A 16,603-nucleotide genomic window follows, 5' to 3' on the forward strand; every position below is an offset into this window, starting at 1 on the left:
TTCCAAGCTTTACACTATTATTTCCCATGCTCAATTGAAAGATCGACTACATCGACTTATCAAATAGAGCCTTTTCTACAGAAATGGGAAACGTATATACGTATTCATTTGGTCAGGAAAAATCTTACTCACTGATTGCGATAACAAATATACCAAAGATGATATCATCAAAATGCTGATGCTGAACTTTTTGATCGATAAAATATTTGTTCAGATTGGTGGATTGATACACCAGCAGACAGACGGTATTCAAATGGGCACTTATTCTGCACCACTACTGGCCGTATTGTTTTTGTACTGAACCTTTTTAAAGATAAAAGAAAATAAATCTTCCTAATTTCTTTAATTTCACTTTCAGATATAATAATGATGTTCTGTCACTCAATAACTCACATTTAGGGTTAGGATGCATGATAGCAAATTTTCCCCCAAAAATGTGTGCATAAAACAATTTCTGTTAACTTCAAAGATAAAACTACACCTGTCATTTCATGAACCGTCATCAAACCTATTGCTTCCAAGATTTTCAACCACAAGAGGGTATCAGAGACCTTTACCCTCAGGGATGTAAAATCCAAACCTCCTGATTCCTCTTGTGCATCGTCCTTATACGAATAAATTTCCGTAATCGTAAAAATATAAACTTAGATAGTTGTTAGCCAAAGGCCCGAACAATCGAATTCCCCAGCAAGTCAACTCAAAGAACTTGAGGTAACTGATGGATGCAGTTGAGGATTATGCCATGAAATAGGTAATGCACGCGCCAAATACACCAGAACTGGAAACTTTATCGGAGTAGATCACAACTGTTCGATCAAGCATTCAAACGCGTATTCACAATCTACAATGCACAATATGCTCACATGTTGCTGACCCTTTCGAGTAGGCCGAGGTTGTGGATGTTTTATTTTCTCTTCCCGAAAAATATGGTGGTGTTACAGCAGACAAAGCATATTACAATATTGTTTTGATATGCAAAAACCATTATTTGGATTTTATTACTAGACAACACAAAATGGGCGATTTTAGAAAACCATAAACCCGTCCTACTCTTTTTTGGTATCAACATAATAAAGAACGATGAAAATCTCCTATCTTACATGTAATACTAGTTACCTAAACCTGACAAAAATCCTTATAAAGAACGATATACATGTACAGTTGGGTCCTCCAGATATTCGACTAAACATCTTTCTATATTTCGTATCACCATTCTTTCTACAGTAAAAGATAACCTTCAGAAATATTAGATGGGGTATAGTCAATCAGCGGTTTCAATCAGATGTGGATTCTTAAAAAATCTAAAGATCTACTCCAAAATTTTCCATTACAATCTTTACAATTTTGTAGTAATATCAACACCTTTGACTTTTCCAAGCTTTACACTATTATTTCCCATGCTCAATTGAAAGATCGACTACATCGACTTATCAAATAGAGCCTTTTCTACAGAAATGGGAAACGTATATACGTATTCATTTGGTCAGGAAAAATCTTACTCACTGATTGCGATAACAAATATACCAAAGATGATATCATCAAAATGCTGATGCTGAACTTTTTGATCGATAAAATATTTGTTCAGATTGGTGGATTGATACACCAGCAGACAGACGGTATTCAAATGGGCACTTATTCTGCACCACTACTGGCCGTCTTGTTTTTGTACTGCACCTTTTTAAAGATAAAAGAAAATAAATCTTCCTAATTTCTTTAATTTCACTTTCAGATATAATAATGATGTTCTGTCACTCAGTAACCAACATTTCAATAAGTCCTAACATCTCATATATTATATTCAGTGAACTTGAGAGTCAGGATACTGCCAAAAGCAGAAGATCTGCTTCATATCTTGATCTTTTCCTCGATGTTGACACAGATGGACGACTTCAAACTATAATCTATGACGAACGTTCCATTTTTCAGCAGTAACATACCTTCTGCTCCATCGTATGTCGTTTACATATCTCAGCTAATACGTTACGCACGCGCATGTTCACACTATTCGGTCTTACTTAACGGGGATGTGGTTCTCTAAAAAAACTGCCCCAACAGAAATATGAGTAAGAGCGACTGTATTCGACACTACATAAAAAAGAGGCAGAAAATACCAAGGGGACATTCAAAAATCATAAGTCGAAGAAAAACTAACAACGCCATGGTAAAAAAAGACGATTAGACGAACAAATCTACAAAAAACTTCATAGAATACTACAGATTGAGCAACACTCAATTGCTCTTTGAGGGTAAGCAGTTCATGTGGCACCCGTTGTGTTGCTAATGCAAGTATAAATTCGAGGATGTCACAATAGATGAAACAAAGCCGGTATTGTGGTTACGACATTTGCAACATATACGTAGTCATTTGTCACACAGATATTCCGTAACGCTCAACCAACTCGTGATGGTGTCAGTAAAACTGTAGTAAGAATGACCTCAACTTCACCACTTGGAACCATTGGTCCAATTGCTTCCCTGAAAGCAACAACCCTCTATCAAGGAAATTATGATAGGAAACGTAAGCGCTGGAATAGTTTGTCAATTGGGAGATATATAACTCGATACATAATTTTTACAGTCAACATCACGAATTGGTTGACCGATACGTTGTGTTGATGTCTCCACTCACTAGCAACATGTTTTCGTGGTCTTAGAACTTTAGATACCAGTCTGTAATTTAACCGATTGTATCCTTTTCCCGATTGTGACATTTTGACTGAGCGTGAATTTGCATGAAAGGGGGTCCATTTACAGCAGAAGAAAATTACCCTGCCGACGCACCCGGTATCGCTCATTTTGGAGTTCATGCGATTCCCTCAGTTTTTGTTTGTTACATTGATTTTTCTCTTCTCTGTATGTACGAGATTTAAACATTGGTTAACTACTGTCACCTTAATTAGGTCACATTACAGAAAAAGCATGAATTGTTAACAGTGATTAATTTAAGACAAGATTAAACAATCATAACTCTTGTATTAGAGTTTTGTTGCTTTAGAAAGATACTGTTTTAAGATAGAACCAGTTTTTTTATTCGGACATCTGACGCGACATTAATATTAGCAACCTTGGGTTAGATAATGTAAAAATTCTTGGTCAATTGATGAGAGAAAAAAAGCTCCACTTGGAGGGAAGTCAATGTCTTTAACAAGCTTTGCGCATTTGCTAAAAAAAATATACTGATAGTTTTTATACATTTAGTCAGAAAGCTGTAAAAGTGCATACAATAATAATGAAATATCTAAATTACAGTATTTAGCCTTGACCATCTACAATTGTTGTTGTCAAAATAATAGTTCGCACTTTGTCAGACAAATACCCAGGGAACATCACAAACAAGCAGGTATGTTTAAAATTGCTGACCTAGACGATTGTTTGCATTTCTAATTGAATTGTGGGGTTCAGTTTTAATCGGCCATTTCGCAAGCTTTAATAATACCAAATTACTTATATTGAAACCCAGATTTTTTGGCGCTTTCACAAGCGACTATTCGAGTTGTTCGACCAGTAACTTCAGCAAGCATAGTTATAAATTATTTACATGTAGTTAACTTCCGTGCAAAAAGAACTTTGATAGTTTGAATTGGTCTTCATCGCTTAGACCGTTGTTATTTGACGCTGGTCAAACAAAACAAAGTATATATCTGATGTACGTGCTTACTATACGGTATGTGTTTAACTCATTGTCGAAGGCTGAATGGTGATCTATAGTTATTTAAATCTTCGTCATTTGGTTTCTGGTGGATACTAGTAGTTGCATCATTGTCAATCATACCACATCTTATTATCTTTATCTGGATTTAAACGTAGACAGAATGTTTAACCCGGAAATATATAAATTCTTTATTTGCTATAAGATATATTATAAAGGCACTAATAAGCCCCCTAAAATTGTAAATTTTTCGCTTTTTTTTTACAGAATTGTTTTACACTAAAATTAGATGAACTGTGTGCATTGGCAGTCACTTGACACTACCGTTGGTAATGCACTTAGCATAGATGTGAAGTTTTAGCTGGGTCACTGGATTACATCAGGTGAATATATTCCATAAGCGGACTAGTATATTATTTTATTATCATTATTGTATACATTTATCTACTTATAGTTACCCCCCCCCCCCCCCTTTCATGTCACATCGGTTAATCATGCAGAACTCAAACTTAAATGCACCTGTAAATAGATACAAGGATCAATACTACAGCAGCAAAATATATACGAAAATTCAAACAATTGTTCATATTGACAGAAAATCCTAATTCTTTCATATGATAAAATATTCGCAACATTTGACAAAGGTATACTGAGCTTTAGATTTAAGCATGAAATGGATTCATCGTATGATGATACGCCGGGGTACTTTCTGTATGCGAGTCTGAATTATTTTAAAGTATTGTAGAAGCGCTAAGAATATTTTGTCCCGTCCAAAAAAGAAAAATGATCGAGTTGACTTAAGTGTGCCGACAGAGCTGTATAGTAAACATCAAGGTCGTATGTTTTCTTTAATGTGAACAGTATGTTTTGCATTTCGGTCGGATTTGTAATATCAAAGCAAAGCACTTGCTTTTTTTTTTTTACATCACATGTCAATATCATTATTTATAAAGGCAAGACGTATTGCTAAAGACATGGTTAAATTTCTAGATTAGACCATATGTGCTCTCTAGTAAATCTTTTGGAAGCATATTTAGCAAAAATTGAAGCTAGTTCTGATTTGTTATATTTCGACCTTTGACTTATAATTATCAAACTTATTCTTTTGTATTAAGAAGTAAAACTAAACAACATTCATACACTCGAGAAAGAGAATTTGTTTTCAGAGTCTTTAACATAAATGGGTTCAGACTAAACGTTTTTGGTTTACTCAGCTATGGAAAATGCAGGGCGTGCAACGGTAGCAGCTAAGAATTATGTACCAGATAAACTGTCTTAGAGTTCATGAACGCCGAAAGTTTGCTTTAGTCAAAGACATCTGTCTTTTAAATCTAAGAGGCGTAGAATGACATGTTTTGCTTTTTTTAACATCGAAATGTACACCGTGTCTGATAGTATCAATATTGATAATGCCTTGTTTTGAACATCGATATGCTACTTATGATACGGTCGCCTCCAATTTATTTGAGTCTAAAACAAAGAAGTGGGTTAACATGTACAAGACATTTACACCTAGTTATATACTGTAAATAAAACGTAATGTTCGTTTGTTCAACAAGGAAAAACTACTAATGCAAATTAGCTGGGTCTTGCAAAAACAGGTTTCAAGTTAATCGAAGGCTGGGGATTGACCACTTGACTATATAATAAATCAGTAAATATATAAAATGCCTTTAATCTGACGGGCATTTTTGAAAATGCTTTTAATATTGCAGACATTTAAAAAAAATGCCTAAAGTTTTCAGGCATTTTACAAAATGCATAAATTTTGAAAATGACTGGAACATACAAATAAGTTCGTTTGAAATTATATACCGATTATATTCGTTATTTCCCTCATTATACAGGCTATGTTATGTTTGACACTATGAAATGATAATCCAGCAGTGTTATTAGTTAATGACATAATATTTTGATGAATTGATATTTAAATAACATTGTTTTATTTTAATAAATGAAATGATCATTTTGTTGATAGTATCAAAAATAATTTTACCTTGTTTATATAATATAGAACAACATCAGTATACAACAGATATGAGGGGTAGAAATATACATGGCAATTACAGCAAGTTAAGGTTTTGTCTATATTTTAGATCCTTTTTGGTTTTATCAGCTTTTTAACGTTAGTATTAGGTCTTTGATTTTCAAATATTTTGGCCTCAAACACCTCTGAAGAGACATTCATTTTAGAAATGCGCACCTGGTGCAGCAAAAAATTGGTACCGTTAATACACATATTAACATGCATGGATAAGGCAAATAGAAATAGATTATATTCTGATAAAAAAAAAAGTGCTATGCGTCTTTGTTGCCATGGAAAAGTGAAAAACCCATAATTTTGCACCTCCAGTACAATTTTGACCCCCAAAAATATCAAAATCCTAGATTTTCTATATGCATATAATAAGAGACTTATAACTTTCTTGTATTGTATACATATACATGCAGTATGTAGCTGGTATGGTGTCACATATGTTATTATCCCCTTGGAACACAGTAAAGTTGGTGTGTCCATAATACACAAACTTGTGAATACTTTAGAGTAATTGTTTCCCAACCGACCTTCGCCAAACTTGGTATACACATTCAGTATTAATGGGAGGCTGGACGTCTATGTAAATGCCGATCTACTTGGGTTTTGGTGTATATTATAATTATTATTATACTGTATGGTAGTGACTACTGTAAGGATTCCTCTGATAATTTTTGATACAGAAGAGGGAAGGTAAAAATTGATATTCTAAACATTTCTGCCCTGTCAAATAATCTGTATCTATTATTGTTTTCTAGGGATCAATTCTTTCCTATTAAACAGGAAACAACAGGTAATATTTGAAGGGGCTAGATCGCAACAAGATGATGTACTTTCATGAGTGCTACAAGGCACAATCCTTGGGATTTTATTGTTTCTAACGTACACCAACGACATACCCATCCCGCTGTCCCCATCTTTGCTGATGACAATCTATTGCACAGAGAAATAAGTGACGCCAAAGATACAATACAACTGCAAAAAGCCTTCAAGTATTAGAAAATTGAGAGAAGACATGGATGATCAGATTTAATGCAACAAAATGCAATGTCATCCGCAAACCACAGAAGAACAAAGATCCTATACAATATTAATACAGCTTACATGGCCACACACTCGAACCAGTAGATGGTGCCGTAAACTTCGGAGTAAAAATATTCAACAAACCATCATTGAATAAATATATAGAACATTTTGCAGCAAAGGGAAACCGAACACTTGGATTTGTTTAACGAAATTTAAAAGTATGTACAAGAAAATTCAATGCTGCTTTTTATACAACTTTAGCACGACCTGTCTTGTAGTATGCTTCCACCATATGGACCCAACCAACCAAGCCAACATTAGCATTTTAGAATTTATTTAAAGGAGAGTAGCTAGATTCGTCTATAATGACTTCATAACACGTACACCTGGGTGGTTGTTGGAAGAGCTAAATTGGGACTCATTACAAACAACTTGACGTGGTGACAGGCTATGCATGCTCTATCGTATCCAGAATGGATTGATAGTCATCAACAAGAGTATTCAAATCAAAGGTGGAAGCAGTAGAACAATCATGGAATGGAATACGTTACCTGCCAATGTTGCTGAAGTGGGATCCCTCGATGATTTCCACTCAGGGCTACAGACTACATCCAATTAATTGGCTCGTCATTGTAAATAGTTTCAATCGTAAATTAAAAGATTTTATTGTATTTACTTTATATAGCCTTTTAGGACGAGATTTGTTTCTTTCACCATGCGTAGTCCCGCAGAGTTTCCACGTTCTAATTAAGAACACCAAACTTAAATGGGAAGGGGGAAAAGAAGAAGATAATTACCTGTGTTTTACTTTATGATTTTTTTCGTAATTGCAGCCATTTAGATTCTCAAAAAAATAATAGCGAGAAGTTTCATTAACATTGATTTAGTAGTTACAGAAGAGAAGATCTTTGAAAAATATTACAGACGATGAACACCAAGTGATATAATGTAACAAAATATCATATACTGGCCTACAACCAGATGAGCTAAAATAAAGAATTAGCTGAAATTTGAAGCTTTGATCTCAACTTAATTAAAATGGGTGCACTGGTATGTCAGCCATTGCATATTAAACAAAATACATTGTACATTTTAAGGGGCTTTAGCTACGATTTTGACAATATTCGTTGAAAAAATTAAACTGTTTTCTTTGCTTTAAACATTTACTAGAACGAAATATAGAATAATTGATCAAAAATCCAATTCAAAGTTCTGGGAGAAGTCATCAAGATTTTTACTGACTACTTTGTTATCTACGACTATCCTTAGTTCTCAATGCCTTCTTTAATATTTTATTATGACATCTAAACAAAGAAATGGGGTAAAAACAAACAAACTTCCATTCCCCATAGCTCCTGTATGCACATATATAAATATATACATGTACATGTATATACTAGTATATGTGTCACAGTCTAAATAACCCAAAATTATTTTCATGCACGAAGACCATTTTAAAAACATGTCTAGTCATATGGTATGATATTTGTTAGTTTCTTTTCCATTTGGAGTACATTTATTATATATGGAAAGATATATAATTCATAAAAAACCTATTATATTTTCTTTAAGGCCTTCCTTCACTAAAAAAACGCTATTTAAACAGGCTTATATAAATTTGACTTCACAATAACTGTATCGAAATTATCTGATGTATCAAGCGAATACTCTGTTTATATTACTTGATATTTCAGTTCATTTATCAGGCTTGTTTTTGAATAATTTGATTGCTTAGGTCCAAATCTTAATGGTTGAAATTGTTCAATTTAAACTTGAAAATAAGAAACCCCAAATTCAAATATATATGAAGACTCATATTGCTTTATTGGTAAACTGTCTTATAATATTCTCAGCTCAGGTCATACAAAGTATATTAGAATTGGTCTAAAAGATGCAAGTTTTTTTTAACCTCTAATTTGTCTGAGACCACTGTTGACCTTTTTTATCCACAAATCTGAACAGTGAGTTTTATTGAAATTTTGTTTACCCTTTTCCAAATTATTTGTTTATCGTGTTGATGTTTAATTCTTCAAAAAGCAAGTAGGGAGATGAAATTACGCCGTAAAAAATGGGTCATAAAAGGTTTAAGGTAAAGTACTACTACTACTAATAATAATATCTTTATTTACATAAATGCAAATTAAAAAAATCTGTGGTCTGGTCCCCTCAACACAAAATTGGCCATATTTTGAGACAAACATGAATATTCTCAAATCTTATATAGTTTTCACAAAAATATGTACATTAAACTGTATAAAAATCTTATTTATAAAACTTTGTGGTATTTTTTAATTTGCATTCATTTGATAACTTTTTTTTTTCACTTTGAAAAAAATCTGTAGTCTGGGAGAACATGGTCTATTTATAAGTTTTTATTGGCTTTTAACTAGTTTTGAATAATTGCGATTACTCTAAGATCGGTACTGATTGTCTTTTGTCTTTATGTAAGTTGTTTTTTTGTGCTTCGTGTCGAATTGATGAGTCAAGCAATTTCCAACTGATTTTTGCAGTTCGTTTTTATGTTGCACCATAGTCCCAGATTCGGGGAGGGTTGAGCGTTCACAAACATATGACCCCACCACATTTGTTATGTGCTTGTCCCAAGTCAGGAGTTGAGATGTTTTCGTTGGTTACTGTCTGTCATATTTTTTTTTTGTTTTGTTTATTGCTTTATCATGAATCAGGCCGTTGTTTTTTTCGTTCGCATTGTTTCACATTTTTCATGTCGGGGCCTTATTTAGTCGACTGTACGGTTTGGGGTTTGTTAATTGTTGAAGGCCGTACGTGACCTATATAGTTGCTTTGTATTCTATCTGATAGTTGTCACATTGGCAATCATACCACATCTCCACTTTTTTTTAATGTTATACACATACATGTAACATGAAGGAAAAAGGTTTATTTCAAATTCAATATTGGTTTTATATTTATTATCGCTTTCAATAGAAACTAGCTATTTTTTAATTCCCTTCGGCAACATAACTTTTTAGTTCATTTAGAATAAAAAAATGTATGCATTATTATCTCAAAACAGTCATACTCCTTAGCCCATTTAATTATGAAATTTTTGGAGGCGATTTTAAGTTTGCTTTGAATATCCCAATACTAGACAGAATGGCAAAACAAAGGAAGTCCTTATTTAAACACAGCATAAGTGTTTTAATGATATTTGACCAACGCAGACTTTCTACCTTGACACAAAACTTGACCAGCGAAAAATCAGTTTTTTTACACTGACCGTGTTTGTTGATTTTCTATACCCTTTGTCAATGGGAAAGTTCATCTCTTGGTCAATGGTGTAATTAAATAAATTATGACAAATTTGAATGAAATCAATAGCTTAGGTCCCTTGTAAAAAAAATACGCAGTTAAGGAAGCAAAACAAATTTGGACAAAACATACATGTGGTGAAATACATAATACATATGTCCACAATTTATTCTTTATTTCTTTTTCTTTCTTTAAAATAAAATTATTAAAAACCGCCTCGGTGGTCTCGAATCAGAATAATGTGTCTCGGTAGGGTAACATGTTTTCCTGCGGACTGTTACCTTGTGAACATGCATGTGAAAAATCCGACTCAGCGTGTCGGTCTAGTACAAAGCAGGGTTCAAAATTCATATCGTACTAACATGTTCTCGTCCTGAATATGCATTTAATTTGCCACTGGACGTTAAGCAGCAATCAATCATCATTATTATCATCATCCATGAAATATTAGATATATATAAGATAAAAGTAAATCTGAACTTGTCTATAACTATTTAATTCAATGCGGATTAACAATTAATTGAAATTTAGTTAATCGTGTCCGTTAAAGATTGCATGCTTTGGTTCGTTAAAAAGTTAATTTCATTTGAAAACAAGAATGTGTCCATAGTACACGGATGCCCCACTTGCACTATCATTTTCTATGTTCATTGCACCGTGAAATTGGGGTCAAAACTCTAATTTGGCATTAAAATTAGAAAGATCATATCATAGGGAACATGTGTACTAAGTTTCAAGTCGATTGGACTTCAACTTCATAAAAAACTACCTTGACCAAAAACTTTAACCTGAAGCGGGACAGACGGACGGACGGACCAACGGACGGACGACCGGACGCACAGACCGAAAAACATAATGCCCCTAGGTGGGACATAAAAAGAGATACAAAATAAACGTTTCTAATAGAAAAAAGCTTTATAGTAAGGATTATTCTCAAATGAAATGGCGATAACTAAATCTTTTGAAAATTAAACCTGACAGTCAGACTGTCTCTCAGACTGAGATCTCAGATGAATATAAGAAGATATTTAAGCACGTCTGAAATTATTTGATATAAAAGTTCTTTCGCCATATAATCATAATTATATCATCCTAAACAAAAGATGGTAGACATATTGTTATTCCACCATTTCTATCATATATTATTAACCCACTTACTATATTCGTCAAATATTTTCATCTGCATGTTCAATTTGAATATTTTAATGATGTTTGACCAACGGAGATTTTCTACCTTGACAAAATACGTAAACAGCGAGAAACAAGTTTTTAATAATGATCATGTTTGCTGGTTTGTATATCCTTTGTCAACGGAAATTTTCATGTCTTGGTCAATCGTTTTATTAAATACATTTTGAAAAATGTGAATGAAATCAATAGCGTAGAACCCATTGACAAAAATACACAGTTGAGAGAGTAAACAAAATTGGACAGAAATTTCATGTGGCGAAATACATAATACATCAGTCCACAATAAACTAGAGATCTCATTCTGTAATAAACATGTAGGATACATATTTAATCCCATCCGAATCATTGCTCTAACTTTCTTTTAGATGAAATTTATCCATTAAAAACAATATTCACTAAGTAGTGAGGATTCTACTTCGTCATAACTATCTCTTCATTTATAGCAGCACCTATTTTTGTAATCATTTAAAAAAAATGGAACCAATTGTAGGGATTACGCGCTGTCTGGAGAGCTTTTGAAAACCGATATATTTATCCACATGGCATCATTACGATCCTTACATGGCAGTTTTATTCAAACAGTCAAATGTATCTACTATCTACCAGGCATCATTTAATGTTCTTTTATACATTTTTTCAACTTAGAATTATTGTCTAATTGGTTGTCAGGGGAGAATTTTCGAAAGTTAAAAAACACTTAAAACTTCTATTTAAATAATTCGAGGAAGGACAAACTAAAAATTTTCGGAGGTTGAAGACTAACTAAAAAAATAAATTCTAAAGCGAGATGATGTAGCAAATATTTTTGCTTTATACGTTTTCAGGACAAAACAGTCAACTCAAACACGTCTGAACGTCAAAAGGTGTACCGAATTTCTCTTTTTGATAAGGGTATTGCCCATTTTTAGGATGTTTTCTCAAAATACGGATGCCGGGGGCAGAGATGCAAAAACATTATTGCGTAGCCACAGTTTAAAATGAATATTCAATCTGCATTTCCTAGTTTACTATCCACAGCGGTCACTGATAATATATATTTCACGAATTGCAGTCTGTAACACTATATAACGGAAAATTTCTTTACATTACATTTCAAAACGCAATTTTGAAATTGAATATCAAATTATTTATAACAATGAATAAATTAAAATCATCACCTTCTCAAAAAATAATTAAGGCAACAATTAAGAAGACAAATGAAAGTAACAAACAATAACAAACAAAACTTAAAGAATCAAAAACATTTTAACTTTTACCTTGCATCAATCAAATGTTTGCTTCGCCACATACATGTACAGACACTATTAGATTATATGTTAAATTAACTATTGCAGAACTGAAATCTTGAATCATACACGTTAGTTTCATAGCAAAATTGAAGAATGATAAAAACGACAACATTTAACTTACCCTGTTTATTCTATCGATCAGTTTTTCGACTGGCTCTATTTAAATTTACATCGTACTATAACCATTCTATTTAAATGAAACTGAAAATGATAATAATATTTTGGTTATTTGAATAATTTGATTGTGTATACGTATACATGTAACAATGAAAATATCACTATAAACAACACGAATATTTATAGAATATAGATGGATCATCCTTTATAAAGTACTTAACGGTATTATAAACTTACAAAATTGTGAGAAACACAAAGAATATCATTATTGAAACCTAGGGGCGTCAGTGGCCGAGTGGTCTAAAAAGTCCAACTACTGTATCATTACCCTGTCAACACTAGTTCCAATCCCGTATGTGGCACGTAAGCTCGACTTCAATCTTATTTGACTAAGATTGTCAGTTTTCCTCCCGATGGTTGGTGGTTCTCTCAGGCACTCCGGCTTCCTCCACCAATAAAAACTGACCGCCACGAAATAGCACAATTGTGCTGAAAGTGGGGTTAAACACCAATCAATCAAGCATTACAAACCTTTCCGATCAGACTATTTCGCTTACTTTTCTTTTATAAGGGAACGGCTAGATAGTCAACAAAACATGGCAAAATTGTACCAAATTCTGTGTTAGCCCGAGAGAAAAATATCAACCAAAGGACTGTATCTTAATCAAGAGTAACTGTTGGTACAGCATTCGATACAAATATTTAAACATTTCAAAGATTTATTCAAAAAACCACAGATGTTTGATATTCGGGATGTGATAAAGGTTAATTATAATATACAGCACATAACATGTGATATTTGTTGCATATGTGTAACGAGCGGGTCATAGATACACACCAAGGCTGATAGCCCTATGCGACGGCATGTGGTCAGTTTGATATAGTGTTATCAGCCTGGGTTCGTTCATATATCGGTAGTTTATGATAAAAAGATTAATACATGTCCTTTCCCGTATTGGCCTGGTTATCACCCCTCGACCCATATCAGCCCTCGAATAACGTCTCGGGCTGATATGGGGGTCTCGGTATGATATCCGGGCCGGTGTGGAAAAGGCCATGTATAAATCTGTATATGATAAATATGTGCGCTATTGGGAATGCCAGATACAGGAAATATGATACAGGCGTGAGATATCGAACAGGCATGCCAGATATAGGATATGTGAGACAGGAATGAGATGGGACAGGCATACCATATACAGGATATATGATACAGCCGTGAGATATGGGACATACCAGATACATGATATATAATACAGCCGTGAGATATGGGACATACCGGATACATGATATATAATACAGCCGAGAAATATGGGACATACCAGATACATGATATATGATACAGACGTGAGATATTGGACATACCGGATACATGATATATGATACAGACGTGAGATATGGGACATACCGGATACATGATATATAATATAGACGTGAGATATGGGACATACCGGATACATGATATATGATACAGAAGTGAGATATCGAACAGGCATATCAGATACAGGATATATGAAATGGGGCATACATGCCAGATACAGAATATATGATACAGGCGTGAAATTGGGCAGGTATCCCAGATACAGAATATATGATACAGGCGTGAAATAGAGCAGGCATGCCAGATACAGGATATATGATACAGGCGTGAAATAGAGCAGGCATGCCAGATACAGGATATATGATACAGGCGTGAAATAGAGCAGGCATGCCTGATACAGGATATATGATACAGGCGTGAGATGGGGCAGATCATGCCAGATACAGGATATATGATACAGGCGTGAGATGGGGCAGGTCATGTCAGATACAGGATATATAATACAGGCGTGAAATTGGGCAGGCATCCCAGATACAGAATATATGATACAGGCGTGAAATTGGGCAGGCATGCCAGATACAGGATATATGATACAGGCGTGAAATAGAGCAGGCATGCCAGATACAGGATATATGATACAGGCGTGAGATGGGGCAGGTCATGCCAGATACAGGATATATGATACAGGCGTGAAATAGAGCAGGCATGCCAAGTTCACTAAGGACGCAGGATTCCTACTGATTAAATTTACAAGGGTCCGGAACCAAAACCACAACAACGGTGACGTTGGTCTACTTCGTTAATCTTTACTTAGCGTAGCTTAAACCAGACTGCCATTGAAGTTCTATACAAGACTTGCGAGAATACGTTATAACCAGTACAGTTTATCATTTTGACCCTGTTATATAACAATTAAATCCTTCATATAAATTGTATCATGGGTAATTTCTAAAACGATATCAATTTTTATCTTTTGGTTTAAATATCTTACAACAATGATGCAACAGAATAAAATATGTTTGTGTGTCAATGACTTTTAAAAAGGCAAATATCAAGTGTTGAGTTGTCTCCGCTTGATTGTAAAATGTATTGTTGCATAGAATGATAGATGTAACATAACATAGTTCAGTTGTATTATGAAAACCAAATAAACTTAAAAATAACTTTTTTCTACTTCAATTTTTATTGTCATAAAAGCAAACGGTAGCATATGACAAATATAAATCACAAAAAATCAAAAACACAAAACAGAAACACCTAATTCTCCCCTCTCCTCAGCTCCAAAATTTTTTTGATAATTTAATCTGTCCATTTTCACTTGGTACAGATTAGGACGGTTTCGCAAAGCCACTAGTTTTTTTTTAATTTTAGTAGGATTTGGAAATACAGATTTTCTTTAGAAATATCATCAAAATATATATATATGTAGTTTTTTTACTTTGAGAGTATTTAGTCGAAAGAGTTTTCATCTTTTATAGTTAAACAGGTTAACACACGTGTTTTGGTTTCAAAGTAAATCTATCAAAACTTGTCTACAAGTACGTTATGATCATCTTAACTGTTGTTACAAAATCTGTAAGTTTCAAAATGTGGATATCATCATTAACATTTTTGATCTTGTTTGACTTTAACGCTTTTTTAAGTATAAAGTTCGTTATTTAACATGTTGATTTTATTTTCTAGCAATTCTGAACAAGTATTGCCTCAAATAAGCATGATAGAAACTACATTGTAAGCAACGATATGTCATTGTATGACCTTCATTAGTTACCAAACCCATACCGTATAGTCAGCTATAAAATACTTCGTCATGGCAAAATTTGAAACAATTCAAACGAAAAAAACCAACGGAAAGATTTGTAACTAAACAATACATGGAAAACAAATATGATATACAACAACCAACGACAACCACTTAATTACAGGTTGCTGACTTTGGACAGGCACATACAGAATATCGGGGTTAAACTACTCAATAGCGACGTTTTGATTGACATATGCATTATTTATATAGAAGAAACCAATTTCATTGGTGTAGACTAATTATTGATAAAGGTTATAATTATACTGTTTTTGTTTCAGCGTTTTGTCCGGTATTTTTTGGGGGATAAACATCGATTCGATTATCTTTACTTTGAAACCATACTAGAATGTTTCTTTTGTTAATTGCATTGTAACTATGTACAGTTTGTTCTTGTGATTATACAAGATCGTGTCGTCGTACCACGTAAAAGTAATGATATTTACTTGTAAAAAGTCATTCAGTTTCTAACAAAAGATCATTGTTTGACATTGTGATTCTTAAAAACAGGTTTGCTAGTTGTTGAACAATTAAATCAAAACCACAATAGCAATACCTCATCTATCACAATTGGTTCCTATTTGAATTCTGATTGCCTGTTGAAAAAAAAACATATTCTATAATCATTTGGATTTATTTTTATTTAATTTGAGCATTAAGGTTGGTTTTTATTGTACTCGGAAAGATATTTTACTTTGACTCTGTAATGGTGCATGTCTCAAATAAAAAAGCATACCAACTGAAGCATAACAGTTTTCACGGGTTTACAAAAGGACATCACATTTGATAAGATGATGAGAGTTTAACAGGCAAACACTATAAAAATTCTATAGATCAGAGAATTAATTTGAATGACCTCTTACTGACCTTTGTATAAATCTATGTATGCAGGTACAAAGAATTT

General features: G+C 33.5%; 1 protein-coding gene and 1 long non-coding RNA gene across 2 annotated transcripts in view; one reads left to right on the plus strand and one right to left on the minus strand.

Annotated features, from left to right (window-relative positions):
* LOC127738002 (sodium-coupled monocarboxylate transporter 1-like) overlaps positions 1 to 12,640 on the minus strand; it is a 78,212-nt gene extending 65,572 nt beyond the window's left edge. Inside the window, exon 1 of the mRNA XM_052249006.1 lies at positions 12,582 to 12,640. The gene's annotated coding sequence lies outside the window, so the exon portion shown is untranslated. The remainder of the gene's footprint in view (positions 1 to 12,581) is intronic.
* LOC127738018 (uncharacterized) lies at positions 3,233 to 7,381 on the plus strand. The gene is made up of 3 exons (XR_007999912.1): positions 3,233 to 3,340; positions 3,917 to 4,032; positions 6,443 to 7,381. It is a non-coding gene; the product is annotated as an uncharacterized LOC127738018 (long non-coding RNA).
* Positions 12,641 to 16,603: the final 3,963 nt, after the last annotated feature.

Source organism: Mytilus californianus, unplaced genomic scaffold, assembly GCF_021869535.1.
Source record: "Mytilus californianus isolate M0D057914Y unplaced genomic scaffold, xbMytCali1.0.p SCAF_4, whole genome shotgun sequence".
In the NCBI taxonomy this organism is placed as follows: Eukaryota; Metazoa; Mollusca; class Bivalvia; order Mytilida; family Mytilidae; genus Mytilus; species Mytilus californianus.